This window comes from Staurois parvus, unplaced genomic scaffold (genome assembly GCF_062004578.1).
Source record: "Staurois parvus isolate SC_StPar_1 unplaced genomic scaffold, SC_StPar_1.0 ptg001432l, whole genome shotgun sequence".
NCBI lineage: Eukaryota > Metazoa > Chordata > Amphibia > Anura > Ranidae > Staurois > Staurois parvus.
In genome coordinates, this window is record NW_028319228.1 from 2,776,232 (window position 1) to 2,788,325 (window position 12,094).

General features: G+C 38.3%; 1 pseudogene; it reads right to left on the bottom strand.

Moving 5' to 3' along the window:
- Window positions 1-4,672: 4,672 nt before the first annotated feature.
- LOC149436013 (U2 spliceosomal RNA) lies at window positions 4,673-4,831 on the bottom strand (annotated as a pseudogene).
- Window positions 4,832-12,094: the final 7,263 nt, after the last annotated feature.

Genomic DNA, 12,094 nt, shown 5'->3' on the forward strand with positions numbered 1-12,094 from the left:
AAGATATACAACAGAAAATAAAAAAAGAGATGAGCTAAATTAATTAATGGAACAAGAAACAAAAAGAGAACATTCAATATGATGTCAAAGAAAAGATATCAGTGGGGGATAGATCAGGAAAATATTTAATGACAACGCTAAGAAATAAGAAATAGAGGAACTTTTAGAAAAAAACGCTAATGCATTCCGTAAATACTACAGCAGGTTATATGATGTAAATCCAAAAACCTAAAAGAGGAGGATGTAGAAAGAACTAGAAAAAGGCAGATATATTTAAAGGAGGTGAGATTACCGAGATTGGGAGAAGAAAGCTTAGTATCTCTAGAAAAAACAATAATGCAGGAATAAATTCAGGCGGCATTGAAGAGTACAGTGACAGGGAGGAGTCCTGGACCAGATGGTTATACAGTGAGATATTATAAGAAATTCAAAGAACAATTAGTACCTAAAATGTGCGTATATATGAACGCATTAGGAGAATGGACGGAAATGAGGGAGGAATCACTACAGGCATATATTACAATTATACCTAAAGAGAGGAAAGATCGGTGCCAATGTGCTAGTTATAAACCCATATCACTATTGAATATTGATACGAAATTATACACAAAGGTTTTAGCAACTAGGATGAAAGATTTAATGTTGGAATGGATACACTTAGATCAAATGGGGTTCATTCCAGGGAGAGAAGGACTGGATAATGGGTTAAGATAATTACTCCTGCAAAAAAGTAAGAGAGAGAAGTCTCCTGTACTAGTTTTGTCCATAGATGCTGAGAAAGACTTAAACAGGGTGGACTGGGGATTTATGATGTATACACTGCAGGTACTGGGAATAGAACCTAAAATGAGAAAGTGGATAGGAGAACTTATCAAATTTAAAAATTAATCTTTCAGAATCAGAGATTATAAATATTAATTTCCTGATAATAGAAAAAAAGGCCTTACAGAAAGAAGTTTCCTTACTTGGAGGGAAAAAGAACTAAAATATTTAGGAATAAAATTAACCTCGTCCCTTAAGAATTTATACCAGGAAAACTATATTCCATTATATTCCTCCATTATATTCCTCCCACTGACACCAATGATGGGGCACTATTCCTCTAACTGACACTAATGATGGGGCACTATTCATCCCACTGACACCAATGATGGGGCACTATTCATCCCACTGACACCAATGATGGGGCACTATTCCTCACACTGACACCAATGATGGGGCACTATTCCTCACACTGACACCAATGATGGTGCCCCCTCATTAGTGTCAGTGTGTGAGGAATAGTGCCCCATCATTGGTATCAGTGGGAGGAATGGTACTCCATCATTAGTGTCAGTGGGAAGAATCGTGCCCCATCATTGGTGTCAGTGGGAGGAATCGTACCCCATCATTGGTGTCAGGGGGAAGAATAGTGCCCCATCATTGGTATCAGTGAGAGGAAGTGCCCCATCCTTAGTGTCAGTGGGAGGAATCGTGCCCCATCATTGGAGTCAGTGGGAGGAATCATGCCCCCATCATTGGTGTCAGGGGGAGGAATTGTGCCCCATCATTGGTATCAGTGGGAGGAAGTGCCCCATCATTAGTGTCAGTGGAAGGAATCGTGCCCCATCATTGGTGTCAGTGGGAGGAATCATGCCCTATCTTTGGTGTCAGTGGGAGGAAGCGCCCCATCATTGGTATCAGTGGGAGGAATAGTGTCCCATCATTGGTGTCAGTGGGAGGAATAGTGCCCCATCATTGGTGTCAGTGGGAGGCCCGGAGGCATAGTGCCCCATCATCGGTGTCAGTGGGAGCAATAGTGCCCCATCATTGGTGTCAGTGGGAGGAAAAGTGAGGAAAAGTGCCCCTCATTGGTGTCAGTGACTATGTGCCTTTTCTGAGCTACAGATCTGGCGGCCAATCACCGACGAGGAGGCGGAGCTTGCAGAGGGAGGGACAGGCTGCCATAGGCTTCCCAGTGATCCCAGGGGTGTGGCCAGATTAGAGGGGCAGCTTGTCATCCTGCCCACTTCACGATCAAGATCCAGGAAGATGTAGACACCAGACGGACACCCTTTGCACCCTCCTCCAGCAGCGCCTTGTGGACCGGATCGACGTGGGACACGAAGTAAGGTAAGACACAGCAGCCCCTGTCCCTTTCCAATGGAAGTGTCCCTTCCGTGGGAAAGGGGGTGTGGCGGCACTGCCGCCGTGCTGCCCCCTGAAAAGTGCTGCCCTAGGCAAATGCCTTGTTTGCCACGCGGCAAATACGCCCCTGGCCGTGGCCAGGGACTCCCATGCGCTTGCGAACCCGGAAGGAAGATCAGGGGACATTAGAGGTCTCTGCATCAGTGACAGCAAGGTAAGGTAAGTTCTACATAATGTGCTAGTATGCAGTGCATACTAGCACATTATGACATTACCTTGCAGGAAACTTTTCTTTTTCCTGCTGTTTACTACCACTTTAAGGCAGCCTTTTTCAAACAGGGTGCCTTGAGGTTTCTTCAGCGGTGCTTTGGCAAAATTTCTAAAAACAAATATGCCCAATATTTGTATACAAACCAGTGGGTGGAACAAGCCTGCCTTTTAGTTACACAAAACCAGAGGTTTTCATTGTGCACTATTATGGCCTTCTAGCCGTCGGTGTCCTAACAACCGATGACATCACCAGTTGATAAAGAGGATGTTGGTTGCCTGCACAGCATCCTTGTTTGACCCTCTTCTGCCTCTCTCCATCAGTTCTGGGGTCACATTAGCGTGCAAAAGTGTATTTGCTTTGAAAGAATAAATCACCTCTAATTTGGGTGCCCTAAGCGTGTGAATGCTACTGCGTTATATAAAGCTATTCAAATAGTTTTTTGCATGTTAGAAAAAGGTGTCTCTGGACTGTCCATCATTTTAAAGGGTGCTTTGAGACTGTCCATAATTTTATAGGATGCCTTGAGACTGTTCGTAATTTTAAAGGGTACCATGACTGAAAAAAATTTTGAGAAACACTGCCTTAACGTATGACCTGGATGGAAAGTCTAGTTAGGCTGGTCTCAAGTGGTAAGTGAGTTATCCCAGGGCTCTGTCCTGGGACAAATTCTGTTTAATTCATTCATAAATGATATAGAAGTTAGTAAAAATACCTCAATCTCAGTGCTTGCTGATGATACAAAGCTAAGCAAGGCAATAACTTCACAGTAGGATATTAAGGTGTAGGTAACTACATGGCAAGTGAGGTTCAATGTTGAAAAATGTAAATAATGCACTTAAGGACTAAAAAGAGGTATGGATGTTATTCGCTAGGGGGGGAACTTTTGGGGGAATCTAGGATGAAAAAGATCTGGAGGTCCTTGTAGATCAGTCTCAGCCATTGCATGCAATGCTAAGCTGAGGCAAGTAAAGCCAACAGAACATTAGCATGCATTAAAAAGGGTATTTACTCAAGAGATAAAACTATAATTCTACCACTTTGGTTCGATCACATCTTGAGTATGCTGTCCAGTTCTGGTCACCAGTCCTCAGGAAGGATGTGCTGGAACTGCAGAGAGTCCAGAGAAGAGCAGCAAAGGTAATAAGGGGACTTGAAAGCTCAGTTATGAAGAGCAGCTACGAGCATTAAACTTATTCTTCCTGAAGAAAAGACACTTGAGAGGAGATATGATTGCAATATACAAATACCACAATGGTGATTCTAGTTTAGGGAAAAACTATTCAGTTTCAGAAAGCTTAATAAGGCATGAAGGCTCTCACTGAAATTGGAGGAGAAGACGTTCAACCTTAAACTGTGTAGGATGTTCTTTACTGTTAGAGCGGAAAGGATGTGGAACTCCCTTTCACAGTCAGTGGTGTCAGGAAGAAGTGTCAATCGTTTGAAAAAGCTCTTAGATGGTATTGACATAAACACACACATATATACACACACATACTCCACACAGGTTGAACTGGATGGATTGGTCCACGATGGTGCGAAAAAACTAAAAACCCATAAGTGGACAAAAAAACGTGCAAGTGGAAAACACAAAAAAGTGCACTTAGGGGTGTGCTTTAGTCCACTCACCGAAGGGAAAGGACCTCTACCTTGATCCCCCGGGGCGCAAGGCTCCTGACAGGGACTGAGGTTTCCACATGGTCCACCTAGCCAAAAGGCCTGGTGGATCCCTTTCCTTGTGGCTATCCAATGCCAACCAGCAAGTACTAGCTCAGGGGGCTCTCCTGAAGAGAGACCCCCCCCAGGGACAGGGGACGAAGGAACCTAATGGCCATACATCCTCCCCCTCCGAAGACCCACACCCTACCATCTTAGTGAGAGAAAAACACACACAAAAGTGAAAGGCGACAAAACGTGGAGAAAAATAAATAAATAAGTGGCCATGCACTTGTGCATTGGCTAGGCCCTGAGGCCTGTAGCAAAAAAATTGCCCTGGACTTAGCCAAAAGGCCTAGCCCTCAAAGGCGCAGTGCAGAAAAAGTGTTTGGAACAGTGACCATGTGCACTTTTCACATTTGGGATCCCACTCCCATGTGTTACTAAGAGCACCCCTGAGGTGGCCACTCAGGGGGCACTGCTCCGTGGACGCTCTGCCTCCTCGGCCCCTGGCCAGACAAAGTAGATCCATTCAAATCAGGAGGAATTGGGCCCCTCTGGTTTTCCTGGGGGAATTGCTACCGGGCCCCAACAGCCTGTGGGCACCTTGGTTTCTCTTCCAGCCGGTACTAGCCTTCAGAGCCCCCATCATACCAGCACCAGGGTACTATACAGCCAGCCATCCTCACCTAAAAGCAAGAATGATGGTGGAGCACCCCTACTGGACACTGATAAGAACATATACTACACTTGATCTTAGCCAAAAGGCCGAGAATGGATTGGAGTCTTATTCAACCTTACCAACTATCTAACTATATAGGCTGATAGCAATTCCACTGTGCACCTTTTATAGAACTGCAAAAATCAATGTAGTGCATGCACATTCTGTGCTTAGGACCCACAACAATACATCGCTGGCGTCTGCCAGTACATAAATGTTTTTATTACCCCAGTCTTTGGAAAGATTTGGTCATACAAGAAGATAGGCCTATGTGATGCCAAGACAGCTTTTTACTTCCATTTCAGCCTTGATTACTAAGAAGATAACAATCAAGTCATCCATTGTGCTGACAAAACCAAAATAAATAAATTATATGTGCATGCTCAGTTAAAATAGTTATCCAGAGATAGTGTTGCCCTAAAAAATGCAGCTCATTAGTGGATAAAACCGCTGACTCCTAATACATAGGCATGTTTCTAATGTTAGCTTGCCATACCACTGCATGCTTTACCCATTATTGTTTTGTTTCTAATTATTCTAGGCCCTCAAATAGGATTTTCCAAGGAAACAAAATGAAAACAATTAAATATGCAAAGAAAGATGGAAGGTTTTCAAAGAATTCTGCTGATTTATCTGTGTACAAAAACTGCAAACAAAGGCAATTAAAAAGATGAGACATAAAAAAATATAAAAATACTAGACATGTGGAGACAATTAGGATATTGTTTTAAATTAATTTAACATAGTAACTTAATATAAGAAGCAGACTTTTACCTAAAAGTTATAATGTCAAATATCAGAGATCAAATCCTGTGTACATCTCAGGACATAATGGACAATGATGCAAATTCGTTGGCAGGTGAAACATTTCCATTATTTTTTTCATGGGTGCATTTAGCTGCCTGCTTTAGTTAAAGAAGTGGAAGGTTTACTCTAGTTTTAATGTAGCCATTTACTGTAGCAAGCATTGGGGTAGAGGACCTTTACTGTTCTACTGTTTACAAGGCAGTAGAACTGAAACTGATATTTTTAAAGAAACCACCAGAAACTACTACAAAGTAACCATTTGACATACAAGATATCTTAATATTTATTCATGTTCTGTTTCAAATGTCGCTTTATACATTGATATACCTCTTTGGACCCAGTTTGTTTGGACAGTGTGGTCACCTTTAGACATGATTTCCCTTTAGGAGTACCTCACCAAAAAAATGACATGTTGCAGGGGATGCCTGAAACCTGACTTGTATCTTGTACTGCAGACTTCTAGGAAAATCAGTGAGCCAATCACACAAGCAGGAAATTATATTGCTGGGGGCGTTCTGTACTATTCTGTGTACAGAACACCTCAAGGTAGCCGTATTGTATTGCATTTTACTAGATGTACGGTTCGTTTTTATTCAAATTTGCACGAATTACATTAGTAATTAATCCAAAATAACAAAATTTGAATTGAATTTGAATCGACTTCAAATGTGAAGAGAATAGAAAAGAACATAAAAGAACAGAATATTATAGATTAGAATAGAATAGACAATAAGAGAATAGAATAAAAAGGAATAGAATGCAATGGAAAAGAACAGAGTAAAAAAGAATAGAATATAATCAAATAAAAGGAATATACCTGTCTTCCAAAATTCGAAATTTTGAATTGAGTCAATTTGAATTCTAATAGAATAGATTACAATAGAATAGAAAAGAATAGAACATAAAATAGTAGAATAGATTAGAGTAGAACAGAATAGACAATAAAAAAATAAAATAGAAAAAGACAGAAAAACAATAGAATAAAATACAATACAATATCAAATTAAAGAATATAAAAGACTAGAATAGAAAAGAATAGAACACAATAGAATAGAACAGCCAATAGATTATATTAGAAAGAATATAAATGTCTTCCAAAATTCGAATTTTGAACAGAGTAAATTCAAATAGAATAGATTAGAATAGAAAAGAACAGAATGGAATAGTAAATAATAGAATTCAAAAGAATAGAACAGAATAAGATAATAGAATAGAATAGAATACAATATAACTGTCTTCAAATTTCGAATAGAATAATTTTGAATTCAAATACAATAGAAAATATTAGCATAGAAAATAAAAGAATAGAAAAGAACAGAATAGAAAAAACTACTTCTGAAATTCGAACTTCAAATAGAATAAATTCAAATCCAAATAGAATAGAAAAGAACAGACTAGAATAGAATAGTAATTAAAACAATAGAAAAGAACAGAGTAGAAAAGAATATAATAGAATAGAAAAAACAATAGTATACAATAAAATAGAATTTAACTGTCTTCTGAAATTTGAATTTCAAATAGAATAAATTAAAATTTAAACAGAATAGATTAGAATAGAATGGAAAACAACAGAATAGAAAAAACAATAGAATAGAATCAAATAGAAATTTTATAACCGTCCTCTGAAATTTTAATTTCAAATAGAATAAATTCAAATAGAATAGATTAGAATAGAATAGAAAAGAAAAGAATAGAATATAAAAAAATAGAACAGAATAAAATACAATAGAACTGAATAGAATAGAAAAGAATAGGAAATAATAGACCCAAAAAGATTAGAATGGAATAGACTAGAAATTATAGAATAGGATAAAATAGAATAAAACTGTCTTCCAAAATTTAAATTTCGAATAGAATGAATTTGAATAGAAAAGAATAGAATAGAAAGAACAATAAAATATAAATGTCTTCCGAAATTTGAATTTCAAATAGAATAAATTCAAATTTGAACAAAATAGAATAGAATAGAAAATAACATAAAAGAAAAAACAATAGAATAGAATCAAATAGAATATAACTGTCTTCTGAAATTTTAATTTCAAATAGAATACATAAAAAAAAATAGAACAGAAAATAATAGAATATAAAATATTATAACAGAATAGAATACAATATCAAAGGATAGAATCGAAAATAATAGAATAGAAAATAATAGAATAGAATAGAATAGAAATAACAATAGACTAGGATAAAATAGAATATAACCGTCTTCCAAAATTCAAATTTCGAATAGAATAAATTTGAATAGAATAGAAAGAACAATAAAATATTCTTCCAAAATTAGAATTTTGAATAGAATGTATTCAAATTTGAATAGATTAGGAAAGAATAGAATAGAAAAGAGTAGAATAGGACAAAATAGAAAATAATAGAGTAGAATAGAATAAAATAGAATAAAAAATGTCTTTCAAAATTCAGATAAAATACATTTGAATATGAATAGAATAGATTAGAATAGACTAATAAGAATAGAACAGAAGAGAATAGAAAAAAAACAATAGAATAAAATAGAATATAACTCTTTTACAAAAATTGATTTTCGAATGAAATAAATTCAAACAGAATAAAATACAAAATAGTAGAATAGAAAATAGAATAGGATACAAAATAATAGAACCGAAAAAAATAGAATACAACTGTCTTCCAATATTCAAATTTTGAATAGAATAAATTCAAAGTTGAATAGAATAGAAAATAATTGAATAGAATAGAGAAAAAAATAGAATAGAATAAATTAGAAAGAATATAACTGTCTTCCGAAATTTGAATTTGGAATAGAATAAATTTGAATTAGAATAGAATGAATTTGAATTAGAATGGAATAAAATAGAATAGAAAAACAATAGAAAGAATATAACTGTCTTCCGAAATTCAAATTTCGAACAGAATAAATATCAAATTCAAATAGATCAGAAAAGCGTAGAATAGAAAATAATAGAATAGAATATAACAGAAAGAATATACCTGTCTTCCAAAATTCGAATATATATATATATATATATATATATATATATAGAATATTCAAAAGAATAGAAAAAATTTGAATTCCAATAGTATAGAATAAAAAAAATAGAAAGAATATAACCATGGTCAGAAATTCGAAATTTGAATAGTATAAATTTGAATTCGAATGGATTAAAAAAGAATAGAATAGAAAACAAACTAAGGAATACAACAGAATAAAATAGAAAGAATATAACCATCTTTCTAAATTTGAATTTCGAATAGAATAAATTAAAATTCCAATGCCAATTCGAATTCTGTCGAATAAAATTCGAATCGAATTAAAAAATGAAACAGAACGAAACAAATTCCAAAAACTCCCCTCCTTTTCTTTGAATGGAACGTGGTCTGTGTGTGTGCTAAGTTCAGGAGTGCACAGGGCACAGCTGGATACGCTTCATGGTTGTAAACCCAATTAGCTGGTTCCATGATGTCTGTCAGACCCTTGCCTTGGCCTGGTCGTAAAGCTATAAAGCAGTCAGTCACTGGACATGAAAGCATTCCAGAGTGGCAGTAAAACATACATCCCACTTGAAACCACTTTTTCATACAATTTCATAAATCCCAGCAGGAACAAGCATCCCAGCAGCAACAAGGGATTTCCGGCAAGACGAATTGCGAATAGAAGTGCGCATGCGCATAGAAATGTCCGGAGAAGAGTGGTCGGTTGTGTGCATGCGCGCAGAAATGCACAATCGCGCACATGCACGTGCACACGCATGGCGAAGATTGGTGCCAGATGGGCTATTTAAAGAGTGTCTCTGCCCATGTTAGTTGCTGACTGGTCTTCAGCTCCCCCAGTGTCCTGCTTGTTCCTGTGTGATTCCCTTGTTGCTGACCCGGCTTGTTCCTGACCTGACTCTGATTGCTCTCCTGATTGATACTGTTCCTGACTTGCTCTGCTCCTGACCTTTGCTTCCCTTCAGATTCTGTACCGTGCTGCCCAACTGTTGATGACCCTGGCTATCCCTATGACACTGCTCCTGTCTCTTACCCTCATTACCTGCCTTGCTTTGGTGCACGCCTGGCAATCTACAAGACCTGATCTGCTTGTTACTACTGTGCCTGAATCAGAGGATCATCAGTCTTCCAAGGTCATCATCTGCAAGAGCTGCAAACAACAACTACTGGCTCTCTTGTCCCCCTGGTCCCTAGACTCCCTCTGTTCCAACTCCAGTGGGGTCAGGGCTAGTGACACAAGTGAGGCCGACCTCGTCATTTCAGTCTCCCATCAGGTACGTGACACTCCCCTATGTGGCACCTACACGAGAGTAGAAGGCAATATGTCTTTATCTGGAACGGTATGATGTGTCATATGTGATGTCTGGACGTTCAGGATATCATTCTGCATATTAATCTACCAGTGGCTAGTCTGCTACATGTACCTAGTGAAGGTTATTGACCATGGTATAAATGCGTGAGGGATTTGGTCATAGCTGGGGTCCCCACCTAAACACCCCTACCCAAATGAGGCGATTGGTTCTCTGGTTTAAGGATGGGTTCCTAGAAAACAGACTGTCATGCCTGGAGAGAGAGATGAAGAGATTCTCCCTTTTAACATCAGGAACCAACTTTGGGAGAAAAGGTACCCTTTTATTCAGGACAGTTGAACTCTGCTTAAACCAGGACTTCTGCAAGTATTCTACCTTCTTAAACTTCTTTCTTTATCTCTCTGTTGTGTTATTGCTCTCTCTATTTATATATATATATTGGTTACATCTTTTCTGTAAATATTATTATTGCACCATTTTGACCTTTTTAGTAATAAATCCTATTTTCTGAAAAGTGTTGAACTGTTTCTAAAACTCTTTAATGCAACCTAAGAATCCTTGTCTTTCAAGAGTGCTACTGTGTGTTTTAAAACCTCTGGATACATCTGTCTGCGGTGACAGTTTCCTCCTTCTCTGTAAAAAGGTGGTGGTGGCAGTGTGAAGAGTTAATTGCGTAATTAACCTGACCCAGTAACAATCTCTCTCAGGCTGTTGGCACCTAGATTGGGGTCCAGTGAGCTAGAAAATCTTTGTGCAGGGTGCAGCTGAGAGTGGCATTATTACGCAAGTGGCAGCGCGGTTTTAGATTGGCTAGTCCTTCGGTCACAAGTTGGTGAGAAGGGCTGGGGTCTGACACCACGCCCGTCACAGGGTGCATTTTGGAAATACAGGTAGGGACCAAATACCAGCATAATAAAGCTTTATAGTTCTATTCTATCAAGGTATTATTGATAGATATTTTGGATAAGGCATAAGCCACCTCCTGCCATTCAGGCAATTCCTAGGTGAAATTCAGGTTACATAGTTACATAGTTAGTCTGCCTGAAAAAAGACAAAAGTCCATCCAGTTCAACCATTTAAAAAAAAAAAAAAAGTTATAATCCTACACCCACAGTTGATCCAGAAGAAGGTAAAAAAACCCCAACAAAGTATGATCCGATTTGCTCCTGCAAGAAAAAAAATTGCTTCCTGATCCCCCGAGAGGCAATCGGATATTCCCTGGATCAACATTACCTATAAATGTTAGTAACCAGTTATATTCTGTGTATCTAACAAAGAATCCAGGTCTTTTTTAAAGCAATCCACTGAGCTGGCCAGAATCAACTCTTGAGGGAGTCAATTCCACATTTTCACAGCTCTCACTGTGAAGAAACCTTTCCATGTTTGGAGATTATATTTCTTTTCCTCCAGACGTAAAGTCCAGGTCCCTCTCCTATTGGAGCATATATGAAAGTTTGTTAGTTGGAGCAGTGAGGGAAGCCTATATCACAGAAATTCATCCTGGTAAGAGGCCTCTTGCCTGGGAGTGAGGGGTCCATCTAATACTTCACTAGAGGGCATCTGAAACTGATCTACAAAATATTGCAAGGAGTATGGTTGGTCCCCGTAAAGGTAATTTCCTATCCACAGGAAACCTTTGTTAAGCCACTGTTTGACTGAAGTAGGTAGCACAGTAGCTAAATGGTTAGCACTTCTGTCTGGCAATAATAGGGTTCTTGGTTCAATTCCCAACCATGGCACCACCTGCCTGGTGTTTGCACGTTTGCCTACATAGGTTTTCTCTGGGTACTCCGGTTTCCTCCCACACTCCAAAGACATGCTGGTAGGTTTATTGGATCCTGTCTAAATTGTCCCTAGTATGTGTATGTATGAATGTAAGTTAGGGACCTTAGATTGTACACCCCTTGAGGGTTAGGGACTGATGTGAATGTACAATATATATAGGTAAAGCGCTGCATAAGTTGATGGTGCTATACAAGTACCTGAAATAATAAATAAGTAGGTATTATCCCTGGGACGAACTCTGGGTTGCAAAACATTGGGGCCAAAGGGGTATGTAAAGATGCTAGTGATTTGTGGTGCCATATCCTATCCCAAAATTCCAAAGAGTGGGACAGAATAAAGCATAGTATAGGAGGTTGCAGGCGGCTAGGGATCCACATCAAGGAGCCAATTGCAATAGGGTGGCAAGAAAGAGCTTTGATAGAGAGCCATAAATGTGCTGGGCCCTTGGCCATAGTG